This window comes from Saimiri boliviensis, chromosome 19 (genome assembly GCF_048565385.1).
Source record: "Saimiri boliviensis isolate mSaiBol1 chromosome 19, mSaiBol1.pri, whole genome shotgun sequence".
Taxonomy (NCBI): domain Eukaryota; kingdom Metazoa; phylum Chordata; class Mammalia; order Primates; family Cebidae; genus Saimiri; species Saimiri boliviensis.
Genome location: NC_133467.1, coordinates 23,080,453 through 23,098,761, shown reverse-complemented (window position 1 = coordinate 23,098,761; position 18,309 = coordinate 23,080,453). Strand labels below are relative to the sequence as shown.

The 18,309-nt window shown below is 34.7% G+C and overlaps 1 long non-coding RNA gene and 1 other non-coding gene across 4 annotated transcripts in view; both read right to left on the bottom strand.

Annotated features, from left to right (window-relative positions):
* The window catches only part of LOC104650946 (uncharacterized), a 313,310-nt gene that overhangs the window by 119,315 nt on the left and 175,686 nt on the right, over positions 1-18,309 (bottom strand). The gene's annotated exons all lie outside the window — the stretch shown is intronic.
* LOC120360214 (U6 spliceosomal RNA) lies at positions 9,523-9,629 on the bottom strand. The gene has a single exon (XR_005576792.1). It is a non-coding gene; the product is annotated as a U6 spliceosomal RNA (small nuclear RNA).

The window sequence follows — 18,309 nt, the reverse complement described above, 5'->3', positions numbered from 1 at the left end:
GTAAACTTCTTTGGATAAGTCCATTCAAGGCTCACCAAGGACTACCCTTTCTACCTTTGTGGACTATGAAAGATAGTCTTTTCTATCTATGAAAAACTCCTTGTGTAAGCCCAGGATTTGGAAACCACCATCCTCTCCTGAACATAATGATAGCAGTTGACATTTATTGAGGACTTAGAGTGTGCCAAACAGTGTTATAAGTACTTCTCACATGTTAATTGCCAGGAAAGCCTGTGACGTGGGTATTATCATTACTTTCATTTTCCTCTCTGCTCAGGCAGAGAGGTTAGAATTTGCTTATGTTGTACAGAATGGTAACTGAAAGGGCCAGGATTAAAACCCAGGCAGTCTGTCTCCAGAGTCCTCACTCTTAATTTCTTTATAAACATCCTGCCCCTTTCAGCCTTGCCCTAAGTCTCCCAAATAAATGAAGTCTCATGTGGGTACCTTCTTTCCCAGTCAATGAAAATATTCATGTCATCTAAAAAGACCACATGTGTAGCAGTTGCTAGTAGTGAGTGAGACTTTGGCCATCCTCAAAGAGAGCCACAGTGTCTGCTTGATAAAAGCCATAATTTTCCTGACCTGCTCTGGGACTGGACCCCTCAAAGAAAATGCAGGCAGACACTTGGCAACGGGGTTCTCCCAGACTCTCAAGCACAGGGCTGTGTTAGTGTTGGCAGTGGGGGACGGTTTGCTTCCTCCCTGTTTCATGAACTGTCACATCAGCCTCTTTGATCCTCCCAGGGTCTCAAGTGTGCCAAGATCATTACTCCACGTTATTGCTCTGTTTCAGATAATTGCCAGAGAAAACGCTTGGTAATGACTAAGGTAGGGAAATATCGCTCCCTGCACGGTATACCATTTATATATTGCATACTCAGAAAGGCTCCAGAGTGGAGGCATTGCTTATTTTTATTGTCCCAAAGCCATGAAGGGGAAAAGGGGGAATGAACAGAAATTGATACATCTGGAACAAGAGCCAGGCATGATTTACTCACATTTTTACCTGACCTGAAATTGCTTATTCAGAAAAAAGAAACATTATAAAGTCTCAGGAAAATGTCATGAATCAAAGCCAGCATGATTTCACATTAGGGCTTCATAAACTGTGTGTGCGTAGTTTTTTGTTTTTTTTTTTTTTAAAGCAAAGAAATTGTCCAGGAAAATCAAATAAGCCAAAGGTAGCTCTGCCACCATGACCATCACCATAGCAACTGTGTAAGAGCATGATAGCACAGCAAGGGAGGCCCACAGCTCAGGACTGCAAACGGATGGAAACCTGCTGGTTCACTAGAGGCTGTTCTTACTAGAAAAGACGATGGGCACTGACTTGGGAAAGTAAAAAACAAGAGACAACAGACTCACTATTATACTGCTGCCTTGAAAATAAACTGATCATACACTAAATCACTGAAACAACTACAGGAGGTCAGAAGAGAGAGGGAGGAAAAAGTGGATTAAAGCCTTGCATTCTACTCTAATAGTTCCCTTACTTCATGTGCTCTTAGCACTCTGTAAGCAATATGAACACAATTTTGAAGCAATTAGATAATAAATGCTATTATTATAGCTACCAGCTGGAAGAGACTTTAGGGACAATAAATTTTTTTAAAAATTAACTGAACTCGAGGCTTTATTTGGTTTTCATCTGTTTTTTCATTAATGTCCTTTTTCTAGTCCAGGATTTGATTCAAGGTACCACAGTGCATTTAATTGTCATGTCCCCCCAGTCTCCTATGGTTTGTGACAGTTTCTATCTTTCCTCTTTTCTCTCAGTCTTTTCCTTCCTTCCTTCCTCTCTCTCTCTCTCTCTCTCTCTCTCTCTCTCTCTCTTTCTGACCTTGACAGTCCTGAGGAATGCTGGAAAGGTATCCTGATGAATATTCTCCAGTCTGAGTTTGTCTGATGTCTTTCTCATAATTAGACTGGGATTATGAATTTCTGGGAAGAAGATCACAGCGATGAAATGCCCTTCTCATCATATCCCATTGAGGGTGATATCTCTGGGGATATTAACCCTTATCACTTGGTTAATGTCATGTTGGTCAGGTTTCTCCAGTATACAGTTACTATTTTTCCCTTTTCCTATTCTATTGCTTAGGTTTGAGTCACTAAGCCGAGTTCACTCTCAGGGTATGTGTAGAAGGGTAACAAGTTTCACCTTTTTCTAGGGGAGGGAGTAATTACATTTATTTACTTTGTACAGTCTCCATTGTGCCTTATATAAAGCTGAACATGATGCAGATAATAAATGCATGAAGAGACTCTCTGCAGCATCTACTTATTTAGCCTCACTCTTCTCTGCTTAGGTCAGACCCTCATTCACTCTTGCTCTAGACTTGCAGTTTCTACAAACACAGTGGTTTTCTTTTTTGCTGATCTATCCTACTCATTGTTGCAAGATAAAAGACGGAATTGCAGAGTTCTGAAAATCTCTTTCTCAACACCCATTTCATGGAATAAAGTTAAATTCACAATTCAAATTTATTCCCTTTTTCCATTTATCTGAAATCATGTGTCGTTTCCTATATTAGCAAATACTGCTTCATCATAGATTGTGCAGAAAAGAGGGGCCCTCAGATGCAACCTGTCTCAGCTTTCCTGTTTTCTATAACTAATTCTTTCTGTTTTCCACCAACTTTGTATTTTTCATTTCTGTTCCAGAATAAGTGTCCCTATTTCTTTCACAGGTTTTAACCAGTGTTAACCAGTGCTAAACCTGACTTCCCTGAGATAGTGCTGCAATGGTTATTATTTCTGAGCCTTAAATTCCTACTCTTTAATTTTCTATTGGTGCATTCTGTTGAACATGTTTATAGGCTGAATTCTTCCTCATCCTAAATAAATAGATACATGAAAAACCTTCCCTAGCCCTTTCATCTTTACATCATGCCATTTCTCCTTCCATTCATTTTTACATTATGAGAAGTCTCTACTCACAGCTTGTGTTCCCACTCACTATTAACTCACTTATCCTACCTGAATTTAGATTCCCCCACTGAATTGATCCTTTACAGTATCCCTAAAGTGTCATGAATGATCTCTTAAAAGATTTTAATGACTCCATCAGTCATGGTCTAGTAGGAAATGACACAATCAAAGGGTTTAATTTTATAAGGTGAATTTTGGTGAGAGGAAATAACCCAGTGGGAGGTTAAAGAAGCTGAGCAGGGTGGTGAGGTATTCAGAGACCAGCAAGAGTGGAAGGCGAGTGGAGAAAGAAGTGCTACCAGAAATGAGCATGAGCTGTAGCTGCCTGATATAAGCTGTGGTCTTAGCAGAGGAAAATTGGCTTCTGTCAAAGCTGTGGATCATTCAGGGAAGGGGAGCAGAAGAAATTCCCTTACTTATCTTTTCTCTTACCCATGATGTCCTTATCTTTTCTCTTACCCATGATGACTTCTTTTCTTTCAACCATGATGTCCTGTTGGTATCTCCCATTGGTTAACCCAAACTTAAGACAGAGGACGGGAAGCTCAAGTAACACAGTTTGTAGAGGTCAGTCCTCTAGTTCAGAGGACAGATAAAGGATTTCAAGGAGCAAAGAGAATAACCAGCATAGTTACTTATCTGATTTAACAATTGGGAAGATTTTTCTTCTCATTTCTGAAAGTTTTTCCTTACTCTGAGGTCTGTAATGCTATCTCCTGACTTCTTTCAATAATATATGGATTTAAAAGAAAAATGAGCACCTCCCGTGTTGATGAGGCACTGGAGATTCAGTGGTACAAAGAAAAGTATTCTCCCTTCCTTCAGAAACCTTATGTTCTTAAAGTTTCTTTTCAGTCTGCTCTACCAGCTCTTTCTCAACCGTCCTGGTTTACTGCTGCCATTCCTCAAAATTCTCTCTTCAGATCTCCTCTCTCTGGGAAACCCAGTTTATCTCCAGGGATTTTTGTTCTCACATGTATGTGAGGACTTCCAAATCCAAATTCTAAACTCAGCTTCCTTGCTTATTAGAAAAGAATTTAAGGTGCTCAATATGATGGCCTCAATCTTTTTTCCTCTTATCTTACCGTCTCTTACATTCTCTGTGCTCCTCCTTCCCATAAAAGGATACAGGTCAAGGTTTTTGTTTTGTTATGTTTTAATCTGTTTTTGTTCATTGATGTATCATAGGTGCCTATAATAGTATGTGGCACATAATAGGCACTCAATAAATATTTATTGAATAATGACCGAACTGCTTCCAGTGAAATTGGATTACTCTCTACTGCCTAACCATATGACCTTGTTTATTTCTGCACCTTTGTGCACACAAATTTTTTTGCATCGTTCTGGCTTCTATAATCCAATCTCCCTCCAAAATGCAACTTAAATATCTTTCCTATGAGCCCTTTAAGATACTGCCTAAATAGAATTAATCCATTCATCTTCTGTATTGCCATTATATCTTGTTGATATTTCTGCTTCAGCACTACTATTATTCCATATATTATAGTTAAACATATGTATTGTTTATCTCCTCTTACAACATTACTAAAATGATCTAAGCTAAGTCATTTATTGTCATTTCTTCTTCACATTTCCAAAGAGCCTGGAAAAGTATTTTGTTGAATTAAGACGCTAAACATCAAGTCCCAGCCCAAACATATAAATTAACCTCTCTCAGTCACTTAAAAAATGTTTAGTATCTGTCTCTATACATAATTGATGTGTGCCAGGAAAGTAAGCACATATTCCACCTTTATTTTTGTAGTTCTGAAGAGGTGTCAGGTGGTACAGCTGAAAAAACAATGTCAGATAGCACCAACTAGATACACCTTTAGTCTCTATACAATGAGTCCTCAATTAGAGTGGCCTTTTGAATCTTCAATACTGCAATGTCATACCAACCTATTTGTACTCTGAAATTTATATAATCCAGGCTCAATTAACTCAATTATATTAATAGGAAGTCATATTGATCCAGCTCCATACCCTCTGAAAACTGACTTTTGCAGAAAAATAATTGTCCTATAGTAGATATTTACAGAGATCCAGAATAAGTTTCTGCTAATTTGTAAATATTAGAAGTTTTCATCTAAGTCTACATGGAGATAATTGAAGTTTGTTTGTACAGATTCAGCTGGAACTATTTTTGAATCTATTTATCATACCCATTTGTGGAAGATCAACAGTCAAGTCCATGTTGGACTTTAGCAATCCTGGTCTGTGTCCCTTCTTTATTCCTCCACTAACATATGGTGAATATCACGCTTCCATGTCTCCATATTTTTTTGGTCCTGGCTCCTCCTGATCCACAGAAAGTGACTATAAAGGCTAGAACACATACGGAGTTTAAGAACTACTGCATGCAAATTAACTCCTCTGACTTTTAGAATATAAAAAATCTCTCACTTCCCTCAGGTTGCAGTTAGTTAGAAATTAGTAGAACTAAAGCTTCCCAAGGACAACTGTAACCTTTCAACTAAAAAAATTAATTAGACTGATGAAGAAACAAAGAGAGTGTGATTTATTACTGGCCAGCTCTTTGCCAAACCCATTTATGTTCCTTCCTGGGCATGTAGTTAGAATACATTTTCCAGCCTCTATTAAATCCATGTCATGTGACTAGCTTTAACCAGCGTAATCTGAGCAGAAGCAGTATGTACTACTGAAATATCTGCTCTATAAAAATTTCCTGTGCTTCAAACTCCATGATTTTTTCCTTGCACAGTTTGATGCAAGTAAACATGGTAACCTGGAGCCACACGTTGAGAATGACAGAACCACAAGACAAAGGCATCTTGGGTCCTTAAATCACAATATGGAGAACTGGCCAGTGATTAGGAAAACTTATTGCAGACTTTATGTAGTATATTTCTATCACTTTTGGGGTTAACACCAGAAGAGAGGAAAAGTCAATGGAAGTGTTAAGAAAGAGAAGGGTAGAATAAATTATGTGAATATTTTAATATAGGGTCATATATATTAGAGATTATTTTATGATAGTTGATGTAGCTGGAGTAGCTGTTCATACTAAGTTCCTATGGAAAGCAAGACAGTGCAAACTGAACCTTTATTAACTTTCTCTAGGCCTGATTGCTCATGGCCAGCCATGTGAGACGGACAATTTAAGATTACAAACAGATATTCATGAGCCTAAGACTGGGCAGTGTAATCTAAACATATATTTAGGAAAGAAATCTTCCTCTAAAAGAAACAATTCCTGAAATACACTGTCATCTCTTAATTCCAATCTTTTACATTAATGTGAAGAGCAGCTTAATTCTTTCCAGTTACAGTGACTCAAACCTCTCTATTCATTTGCTTAAGGAAATCCTCATTGGGAAGGTTATTCCAGCTTAAACTGATGCATTGCCTCAGACTTTATGTCAAACCTTTGCTTCCCAGGAGGCAGAAAAATACTTAAATCTTTTAGATAACAGATTTATCCAGAATCTACACAAGAAGGATTCCAAAACATTTTGTGGTTGGATCTGGATTCCATACTCTATATAGCATTCCTTTATCCCAACATATTTTTTTGAAAGTGATGAGATTTAATTTTGGACATGACACTCATGTAAGTTGTCATTATTCCCTTTACAAATGTACCTAGAGATTGCTATTGCAAATAAAAACTGGCAGAGAGACATTCTAGTTTTACTAGATACGTAAATGGAAACTTTACAAAGTATTTTGAGATAAAACATACTGAAATCAATATCATCTATGAGATAAAACATAAAATCAACATAGATTATTGGCTAAGATGTTTGCCCTTGTCTTTCAGAAAAGTAGGTACACTTGCTTAGTTATGCTGAGTAGCCTTGCATGGACAATCCTCGTTTATAATTCTTCACAATCAGTTCCAGGCCAATGAAAAAAAGCTACTAGCCAAGGCTTTCATGTAAACAGTCTCCAAGAGTGCTATATGTAGCATGGCCAAGACAATGTGGTGATCACTTTCCATAAAATCAGCATAATTTCTTTATATGATCAAATAACTCATAGCAATTTCTTCTGAGTAGTTTATATATATATATTCTTCTGCGTAGTAATATATATTATTATTTATAAACTTCCTTATGACACAGACCAGTGTAGGAACTCTAGTTACAAATGCTGAGATTTGATTAATTATTAGGGGAGTACGGGTGGGGTGTTCAAGGAACTTTTCATTTATATATTCAATAAACAGTCATCCAGCTTTTTTTTTTTTTAATTGCATTTTAGGCTTCTGGGTACATGTGAAGAACATGCAAGATTGTTGCACAGGTACACACATGGCAGTGTGATTTGCTGCCTTCTTCCCCTTCACCTATAGCTGGCATTTCTCCCCATGATATCTCTCCCCAACTCCCCACAACCTGCTGTCCCTCCCCTATTTCCCCCTCGACAGACCCCAGTGTGTGATGCTCCCCTCCCTGTGTCCATGTGTTCTCATTGTTCAACACCCGCCTAAGAGTGAGAACATGCGGTGTTTGATTTTCTGCTCTGTGTCAGTTTGCTGAGAATGATGGGTTCCAGGTTCATCCATGTCCCTAAAAGGATATGAACTCATCGTTTTTGATGGCTGCATAATATTCTGTGGTGTATATGTGCCACATTTTCCCTGTCCAGTCTATCATCGATGGACATTTGGGTTGGTTCCAGGTCTTTGCTATTGTAAACTGTGCTGCAGTGAACATTCGTGTGCATGTGTCCTTATAGTAGAACGATTTATAATCCTTTGGATATATACCCAGTAATGGGATTGCTGGGTCAAATGGAATTTCTATTTCTAGGTCCTTGAGGAATCACCATACTGTCTTCCACAATGGTTGAACTTATTTACAATCCCACCAACAGTGTAAAAGTGTTCCTATTTCTCCACATCCTCTCCAGCATCAGTTGTCTCCAGATTTTTTAATGATTGCCATTCTAACTGGCATGAGATGGTATCTCAATGTAGTTTTGATTTGCATTTACCTAATGACCAGTGATGATGAGCATTTTTTTCATATGTTTGCTGGCCTCATGTATGTCTTCTTTTGTAAAGTGTCTGTTCATATCCTTTGCCCACTTTTGGTGGGCTTGTTTTTTTTCTTGTAAATCTGTTTTAGTTCTTTGTAGATTCTGGACATCAGCCCTTTGTCAGATGGGTAGATTGCAAAAATTTTTTTCCATTCTATTGGTTGCCGATTCACTCTAATGACTGTTTCTTTTGCTGTGCAGAAGCTGTGGGGTTTGATTAGGTCCCATTTGTCTATTTTGGCTTTTGTTGCCAATGTTTTTGGTGTTTTGGTCATGAAGTCCTTGCCTACGCCTATGTCCTGAATAGTTTTGCCTAGATTTTCTTCTAGGGTTTTATGGTGTTAGGTCTTAAATTTAAGTCTTTAATCCATCTGGAGTTAATTTTAGTGTAAGGTGCCAGGAAGGGGTCCAGTTTCTGTTTTCTGCACATGGCTAGCCAGTTTTCCCAACACCATTTATTAAACAGGGAATCCTTTCCCCATTGCTTGTTTTCGTCAGGTACATCAAAGATCAGATGGTTGTAGATGTGTGGCATTGCCTCCGAGGCCTCTGTTCTGTTCCATTGGTCTATATCTCTGTTTTGGTACCAGTACCACACTGTTTTAATAACTGTAGCCTTGTACTATAGTTTGAAGTCTGGTAGTGTGATGCCTCCTGCTTTGTTCTTTTTGCTTAGAATTGACTTGGCTATGCGGGCTCTCTTTTGGTTCCATATGAAGTTTAAGGTGATTTTTTTCCAGTTCTGTGAAGAAGGTCATTGGTAGCTTGATGGGGATAGCGTTGAATCTGTAAATTACTTTGGGCAGTATGGCCATTTTCACTATATTGATTCTTCCTAACCATAAGTATGGAATGTTTCTCCATTCGTTTCTGTCCTCTCTTATTTCATTGAGCAGTGGTTTGTAGTTCTCCTTGAAGAGGTTCTTTACATTCCTTGTTAGTTGTATTCCTAGGTATTTTATTCTCTTGGTAGCAATTGTGAATGGCAGTTCGTTCTTGATTTGGCTCTCTTTAGTCTGTTATTCGTGTATAGGAATGCTTGTGACTTTTGCACATTGATTTTGTATCCTGAGACTTTGCTGAAGTTGCTTATCAGTTTCAGGAGATTTTGGGCTGAGACGATGGTGTCTTCTAGATACACAATCATGTCATCTGCAAATAGAGACAATTTGACTTCCTCCTTTCCTATTTGAATGCCCTTTATTTCTTTTTATTGCCTGATTGCTCTGGCTAGAACTTCCAGTACTATATTGAGTAGGGGTGGTGAGAGAGGGCATCTTGGCCTAGTGCCAGATTTAAAAGGGAATGCTTCCAGTTTTTGCCCATTCAGTATTATATTGGCTGTTGGTTTATCGTAAATAGCTTTTATTATTTTGAGACATGTTCCGTCAACACCTAGTTTATTGAGAGTTTTTAGCATAAAGGGCTATTTAATTTTGTCAAAGGCCTTCTCTGCATCAATTGTGATAATCATGTTGTTTTTTTCCTTTGGTTTTGTTTATGTGGTGAATTATGTTTATAGACTTGCGTATGTTGAAACAATCTTGCACCCCCGGGATGAATCCTACTTGGTCATGGAAAAATATGAAAAGCTTCATGAATTTGCATGCCATTCTTGCGCAGGGGCCATGCTAATCTTCTCTGTATCATCCCAATTTTAGTATATGTGCTGCTGAAGCGAGCACTCATCCAGCAATCTTGACTCTTACGTGGCAGACACTTTCCAAGCCTTGGCATTCCATTCTTTTCTTCTGGATTTGTGGAAAGACTTGAAATAATAATTATAGGAAGAAAACTGACATAGGCCCACAAAGCGCCAGGTGCCATGCTCAGTGTTTACCCTTATATTAATTAATTTAAACACTTAAAAAATTCCAGAGTTACATACATAATGATACAATTTAGCATTTCAGCCTAAGAAAGCATGCCAAAGCACAGAGTTTGATCTTCTTATACCTCACAATGACAGTTGAGCTGAGATTTTTATTAAAATGTGTAGATAATTAGATGCCACAAAAGATCTGTTTTGAATCAAATGTGGTTGGTGTTTCAGGGTCATCTGGAATTTGGTGACCAAATACAAATTCAATGTTATTATTATTATTGTCATCTTTTATTTATAATATAACTCAGCATAGTGCTTACTATGACCTGATGCTGAAATAAGTATACTACTTTCTTATTTCATTTATTCCTTTCAACAACTATTTGGGGTAGATATGATATTTATTCCTATATTAAATTACTAGTTTAAGATTACATAACTGGTAACAGGGAGATCTTAACTTAGGAACCCTTAGGGTATCAACATAGAGTAAGATTCAGTGATTGTATTCTATAAATTGTCTTTACACTGGTAAATTCAAAGCCTTGGAAATTCTTTTAACAGTAGGAAATGAAATAGCTTAGCCATGTCAGTGTAAATTTTATGAAAGATAAATATGGTCAGAAATAAGTAGGCCAGGAAAGCTTTAACTTTTTGCTTTATTTTTAGAATAAACACAAAATGAAATTCATGCACGTTTCTCCTTTTTCTCAACTTAAAATATATATTTTTAAATAGCTGGATAATATACTTACAGTTCTAGTAAACTGATGTACTGTATAGTATATATACCTTTCTAAGACAAAAATCTAGAAATCCTGGATAAAACATAGCAAACATTCTTTTTTAGTTATAGCTCAGAATGGGCAAGTCTCGTGTTCCAGATTCAAAGAGCAGAGTAAAAGCAAGTGGAGAAGAAAAAAATGGTAGAATGTGTGCTTTTGAGGTATGTCTGTCATTAAACTAGGGGACAGTTTCTATTGACCTACAGACACAGATGGTGATACCTTGATAGCATGGAAAGTAGAGAGTTAGAACAAAGACCACCTACACAGATCCAGCATCTGAAAAGGCTGTATCTTTAATTAAAGTGTAGAATGGAAAAAAACAAAACAAAATTTAAAAACTTACCTAACTATGATATACAGATATGGCAAGGAAGTTTATGTACCACTATTTGGGTTTTTAGAGGGGAATGAATAGGATGTCTCCTGATAATTTATAAACATGGTACTCTCTTTGGCAGGTGTCTGAGATTTAAAGTTGCATGGCCTACTTGATCTAGGAAACCCTAAGCTTATAAAATAACAGCAAAATTGGCCTGTGTCTGGTGATACTCCTGGGTCACTGGCAGATGCAAACATAAAACTAATTTGGAATTTCACCCATAGGTAAAAAAGATTGACAGAGAAAAAAACCTACCCAATTTAAAGGAAAATTTCTATTAAAAATTACAGAACATTGAGAGAAAGAATATGCCATGAATGATAGTTGACAAATATGACAAAAATGCCAGGTGGGAATCTCCAAGAATCTGAGATAATTTATTAACAATATGAATTTAAAGTGATTTGCTAAAAGCATACAAAATGAAGTCAAACAAGTAAGACATAAAAAGAAACTGAAATATTTTAAAAAATGATTTACTTCAACCATTTTTAATTTCTTAAAATTAAATATTAGTAAATAGTTTAAACAGATCAGAAGTCTGAAGAGAAATTAGTAAACATTAGAAATAAGAAAATTTCAAAAACATTCACACAGAATGAAAAATAATGAGACAAAAATTATGTATAATAAAGTCAAGAAGACCCAACATTTGCTTAATTGGAGGGAGTCTAGAAGTACAGAGTAAGGAAATGATGAAGAGAAAATATAAAAGGGATAGTGTTTTTAAAGTTTCTAGAATTAATTTACAAATGGATCCTCCTATTTAAGATTTACAAAAATTTTAACAGGGGAAGAAAAATAAATCTACACTTGTGAATGTTGTAGTGAATTTGCAGAACACTAAAGACCAAACCTTTGAAGCAACCAGATTGAAAAGATAAATTACCTATAAAGTAACAGCCACAGAAATGAGAACAGGCTATTTAATAACAACAATAGCAGTCAGAAGACAATGCAATAATATTTTTAAAACACTGATGGAAAATAACTGTTTATCTAAAATTCTATATACTAGCTAAATTATCCATTTAAGAGTGAAAGCAAAATAAAAATATTCCCAGTCAAAAACAGAATTTATCATTCAGAGATTTTCACAAAAAAAAAAAAAATCTAAGAGTGAAGTAAAGGTGCAGGATTGACAAATAGACAAAGCAGTGGGAAGAAAATTTTACTGTTTCACAAACAGAGCTTACAAAGTTATTCATCTATGTATAAAAATAAAATAAAATTAGTGTCTTACTAATTTTATTACACACAAAAATATATTTCAAAACATGAAAACTTAAAAAATATTAGGTTAAAATATGTCTTCGAACAGAATTTACAAAATAAGACATAAAAGGCAAAAATTATAAGTGATTGATAAATGTAATTAACATTAAAATAAAAGACAAAAATGTAAAACCAATGAACAGAAGTTATTTGCAACACATATAACCAATTATATTCATCAGGATAGGCTAAGTTATGACATGACACCAAAATTTCAGTGGCTTGAAACAATAAAAGTTTTATCTTGGTCATGCTACATCTCACTGAATCAGCAGTGGGCATTTTAATTTTACACAGAGACCCAGGCTGATGGAGCACCCACATCTTGGTCATTGGTAAGAGCAAAAAAGAGGGAAATAAAATTTTCAAGGATTCACACTGGCAGTTAAATGTCACAACCTAGAATTCATCTACATCACTTCTATTCATAATTCATTTGGTGGAACTAGTCAGAAGGATCCATCTATTCCTAAGGGAACCAGGAAATTAAATCTTCCATGTGCCAAAAAGAAAGGAGAACTGGGTATCAGTGAGTAGCACTACTGACTGTCACACTGACAAAATATTTGTATTCAAAATATATAATTAGCTAATACAGATTAAAAAGAAAAAATAAAAATTTAAGAGAAAAATGAGTGAAGGGTTTGAAAAAACAATTCACAGAAGCAGGAAACCAAAAAGGCCATTAAACATATATTAAAAAGCTCGACCTGATTACAAATCAGGGAAATTACAACTACAAATAAGTAGATAATATTAAATGACCATCATAATGACTAAATTAATGTCTGATAACACCAAATGATGGTGAAGATGCAGAGAAATGGAAACTCCAGTACATGACTGTCGAACTCTACATTGATACAATGACATTGAGAAGAAACTGCAACATTCATTTAAGTTGAACACATCAATATTCAGAAAGACTACTTCTTATGTCTCTCCTAGAGAAGCTCTCACACATATGTCCAAGGAGACAAGCTTTAGGATGATTGTTTTTAGCTCAATTTACAAGATCAACAAAGCAAAAACAACCTAACTATTCTGCATGAGGGAATGTGAACCATGTATACAATTGAGTAACGTATTGCAGTAATTTAAACTATCTAATTAGGTAAATGTCAACATAAATGAACCTGACATATGATACTGAAAACTCAAGTCACAATAAGATAGATTTTTATATTTATATCAAATATTTTTTATTGCAAACTTTTCAAACATGAGAAAACACCACTACATCTTTGTTAAAGACACAGAAACATGTATGTGTACATATAGGAATATGTATGTTTCACACATGTATATTAAGTACACAAGAATTACAAATGTCAAGTATAAAATAACAATTACCTTTGGGAGAAGAGAGGAAAAGAACAAGTGAATTTCAGAATCATTTGAAATAGTTTACTTTTCAAAAAATAAAAGAAAGATCCAAAGCAAATAGAGCCAGAAGTTAACGTCTGTTTTATACTGGTGGTGTTATACTGGGGAATACAGTATTTTCTTTTTTATTTGTTTTTTAAATCAGGATTTTATTTTGAAATAATTTTAGATTTATAGAAAAGTTGCAAACAAAGTACAATAATAAATAAATAAATAAATAAACTAGGTGAAGGGTTTATGGAGAATATAGTATTTGCTGAACCTTTATATATTTCTAAAATTTCATGATTACAAACTAAAAACAAAAGAAAAAATAATAAATGCACTTATAATCAGGATGGAGCTTTGAACTTACACTTTAAATTTCTTCTCTAGTCCAAAGGCTTAGCAGTGAAAGATTTGTATTTGTGTATATTTAAAAGGCATAAAACATGGTTAAAAAATTAAACAATGTTAAATATATTTGTTGATCTGATAGGGAATAAAGAGTAAAGCAATAAGCTAGAGAAGAAGACAAGGGCCTGGCAGTCTTTGGAACTAGAAACAGTCTGAAAGAAATTGGACTCCTATGAGGTAATGGGGAACATAACAAGTTCCACACATGGCAAAGCATAAGAGCCAGGCTCACTGTGAGAAATAGGAGGCTGCACAAATCTTTCGGCAGACTAAAAAACAAACCAAAATGCCCTCACAGAAACAAAACCAATTCAAACTGTTATTTAAGATTAACTCACAAACTAAAATTCTAAAGCACTTGAAAAAACTAATATTTGCAGCCAACATATTCAGTAATCAAGTGATGCCTTCCTTCTCAACTACAGTCTCAGACTTATGATGGTTTGACTTGCACTTTTTTGACTTTGTGATGGTATGAAAGTAACACATATTCAGTAGAAATCATACTTTAAATTCTGAATTTTGATCTTTCCCTGGGCTAGCAATATGCAGTACAGTACTCTCTTGTGATGCTGGGCAGTGACAGTGAGTCACAGCTTCCAGACAGCCACATCATCACATGCATAAACAACCAATACTCTACAGTGTACTGTGCTGGCAGCATGTTTTGATATTGTGTTTTGTATTTTTGCATCTCACTGTGTCTACAAAATGTCCATCTATGTACAGTATTCAACATTTTATCATAAAATAGACTTTGTATTAGATGATGTTGTCCAACTATAGGCTAATGTAAGTGTTCTGAGCACGTTTAAGATAGGCTAGACTGAGCTATGATGTTCAATAGGTTATATGTATTCAATGTATTTTTGACTTAGGATATTTTTAATTTATGGTAAGTTTATTTGGGACATAACCCCATCATAAGCCAAGAAACATCTGTAAATGAATATAATAGAGCAATCTAAAAATGATTTTTAAAAATAATATGTTTAAGATTCTCATATATCAAAAGACCCAATAACCTTATAAAGTAGAAAAACTAATCATGAAATAAAGACCAAGAGACATGACTCAAAGACAGGTGGGTAGAAAAAATGAAGAAAATTGAATTATTTGAATTGAAAATATTAGACCAAAAATATCAAAAAGATGAGTAAATATCCCATATAAGGGTACAAGAAAAAATTAGTGAAATGGATGATACTACTCAGGAAATTTTCTCAAAGTGACACAGGAATAAACAAAGGATAAAGTTATATGCTTCAGTATTAAAACTTCTAAAGGTACAGAATAAAGGAAACATGGAAAAACAATATTTAAATGAATTGAAATTCATAGAAAACTTTTTAGCCTTAAAGAAGAGTCCCCATATTTAAAATAAATACCAAAGCTATGCAAAAGAACTAGACGTAAATTCACATTCTAAACATATTGTAGTAAAACTTCACACCATCAAAGGGTAAAACTTCAGTAAAAGAAAACATGAATCCAAAAGGGAAAAAAGAAAATGCATGCTTATTGCGTAAAACTTGAAAATCAAAGAAAAATAGAATAAAATAAGTTATCTATTAGCCATAACATCTGGACATGTTCACATTTTATTTCCTTTCACTTTAAAAATTTATAATTGGTTTTTGCATTTTCATATATAATTATAGTAATGTTGCATATTAAAATTTGTATACTACTTTTTAAAAATAATATAACAATCATTTTCCTGTTTTTATGCTAGTCTTGTAAATATAATTTTTGAAACATTTATAATCTGTCAAATTGCCTTTCTGTATATTGATCTTTAAATGTGACTTACTTTAAACAAGAATAGAAATTTCAAAAATAGTACAAGAAACTTTGCGATCTCTCTATGTACATATCCTATACATTTAATCACTACCATATATTTATTCAGTGCATAAGCACGAGCATGGTAACTAGCTAATCTTGATTAAGAAAACATCAGTACACTGAAGATAAAAATCCAAAACAAAGAGTAAGCCTGGTTGAAAGTCCTAAAGATAAAGGAAGAAATAAAGAAAGTCTAATATTTCCTGCACAATTCTTATTTTTGTATTTTTTTCCTGAGGTTTATTCACAACAGTAAAAAAAAAAAAAAGCCCAGGACTAAGAGAAATGCTACATACCATTTAGTGCATCCCTTCCCTCCATCTGACAGATGGATAAACTGTTCTCAGAGTAGGGTAGGCTTAGTGAGATCCTCCGCTTCTATGAGTAGGGTTTTCCCCAAAGAAAGCTGCCATGGCAGTTGACAGCCCATTGGCTTTGGTACTGGCTCATCTGAGATCAAAGCCCAGCTGTGTCTCTTACCAGCTGTGTGACCTTGGACAGAGGCTCTAACTTTGAAGAGCTTTAGTTTCTTTGTAAATGAAGCAAAGAATATATAACTAATGAGTTTACTGAGAGAATTAAATGTGGTAATATATATATATATAAGTGTTCCTTTGGTCTACCTTCTCAAATAGCTTCCTCCATTCTTCAAATTACTTTTTAAACATAGAGTACAACAAGTGGAATTATTAGTTCAATTGGTGTAAAAACTTATAGCCCTTGATGTATATTTCCAAATTGCTTTTTTACAAAATGCTTATTTAACTGCCATCAGCTGCACCTGAGGCTGGCAGTTTCACTACACTATTGTCAGAACAAGGTGTCAGAATTTAAATGTACTAGTTGATTGTTTAAAAGAGAAACGTATTTTATTACTGCTTAAAGTTATATCACTTTGATTAATGGTGGCAGTGAAGATTTCTCATATATATGTTTCCTGTCTTCTGACTTATTTGTTCATTTATTTAAATTGGTGCATGAGCTTTTTTTAAAAAAAAATGTATGAAATATATATATAATTTCCATCTGATGCAGAGACTGTATCATATTTATTTTTTGCAACCCCAACACTATGAACTTGCTCAGAATAATGCTCCCTCAGAACATTTTTTTCAACCCCATCATTTTGAGTATATTCACAAAGTTGTGTTAATCATCACCACAGTCTAATTGGCAACATTCCAACACCTCCAAAAGAAATTCCATATACATCAACAGTAATTTCCCACTTCTGTTCCCCTTTCCCTCCCTAGCCCCAAGCAAACACTAATCTACTTTCTGTATCTGTGGATTTGCCTGTTCCAAGCATTTATCAACAAATGTATCCAAACAATGTTGGGTCCTTGATGATTGGATGCTTTTACTTTATGCATGGTTTCAAGGGTCATCAATGTTGTAGCATGTCTTAGTACTTCATTGTTTTTTTTTTTTATTGCTATATAACATTCTATTGTACACATATATCCCATTTTGTTTATCCACTAACCAAATGATAGACATGTTGGTTGTTTTCACCTTTTGTCTATCATCAGTCATGCTGCTATTGACATTCATGTACAAGTTTTTGTACATAAATTTTCATTTATCTTGTGTATACATCTAAGAATAAAACTTCTGAGTCAAATAGTAAATCTCTGTTTAGCTTTTTTCCCTTTCTGTTTAGCATTTTGAGGAGCTGCAAACTGTTTTCCAAAATAGTTGCCCCATTTTACATTTCCATCAGCACTACATGAGACTTCTAATTTCTTCACATCCTCACCAAAAATCGTTGCAGTATGACTTTTTAATCTTAGTCATCCTAGTGGGTTTGAAGTAGTATTTCATTGTGGTTTTGATTTTCACTTCTCTAAAGACTAAGGATACTGAACTTCTCATGTGCTTATTGGCCATTACATATTCTCGTTGAAGAAATTTCTGTTCAAATCACTTGCCTGTTTTATAATTATGGTTTTTGTATTTTTATTGTTGAGCTGTAGGTAATCTTTATGCATTATGGATACAATTTTTAAATAAGATATGATTTTCAAATTTTCTCCCATTTCATGAATTGTTTTTGCATTTTCTTGGTAGTATCCTTTGACGCAAAAATGTTTTTAATTTTGATGAACTTCAAGTAATCTATTATTTACTTTTGTTGCTTCTGCTTTTGGTACCTAAGAAACCATTGCCTAGCCAAAGGCCACAAAAGATTTACTGCTATTAAATAAACCTTGTTGTTTATTGGGCATTTAATCAAACAGCTGTTGAATCAAACTTGCATTCTTTGAGATGTTTTGTAGTTTTAACATCTGTATTTAAGTGTATGATCCATTTTGAGTTAATGTTTGTGTGTGCTAAAAATCCGATTTCATTCTTTTGCATGTGGACATCAAGTTATCCTGGCACCATTTGTGGAAACAACTTTTTTTTTTTTTGCCTACTAAACTTTTTGTCACCCTTGTCAAGAATCAATTGATCATTTGTGAATA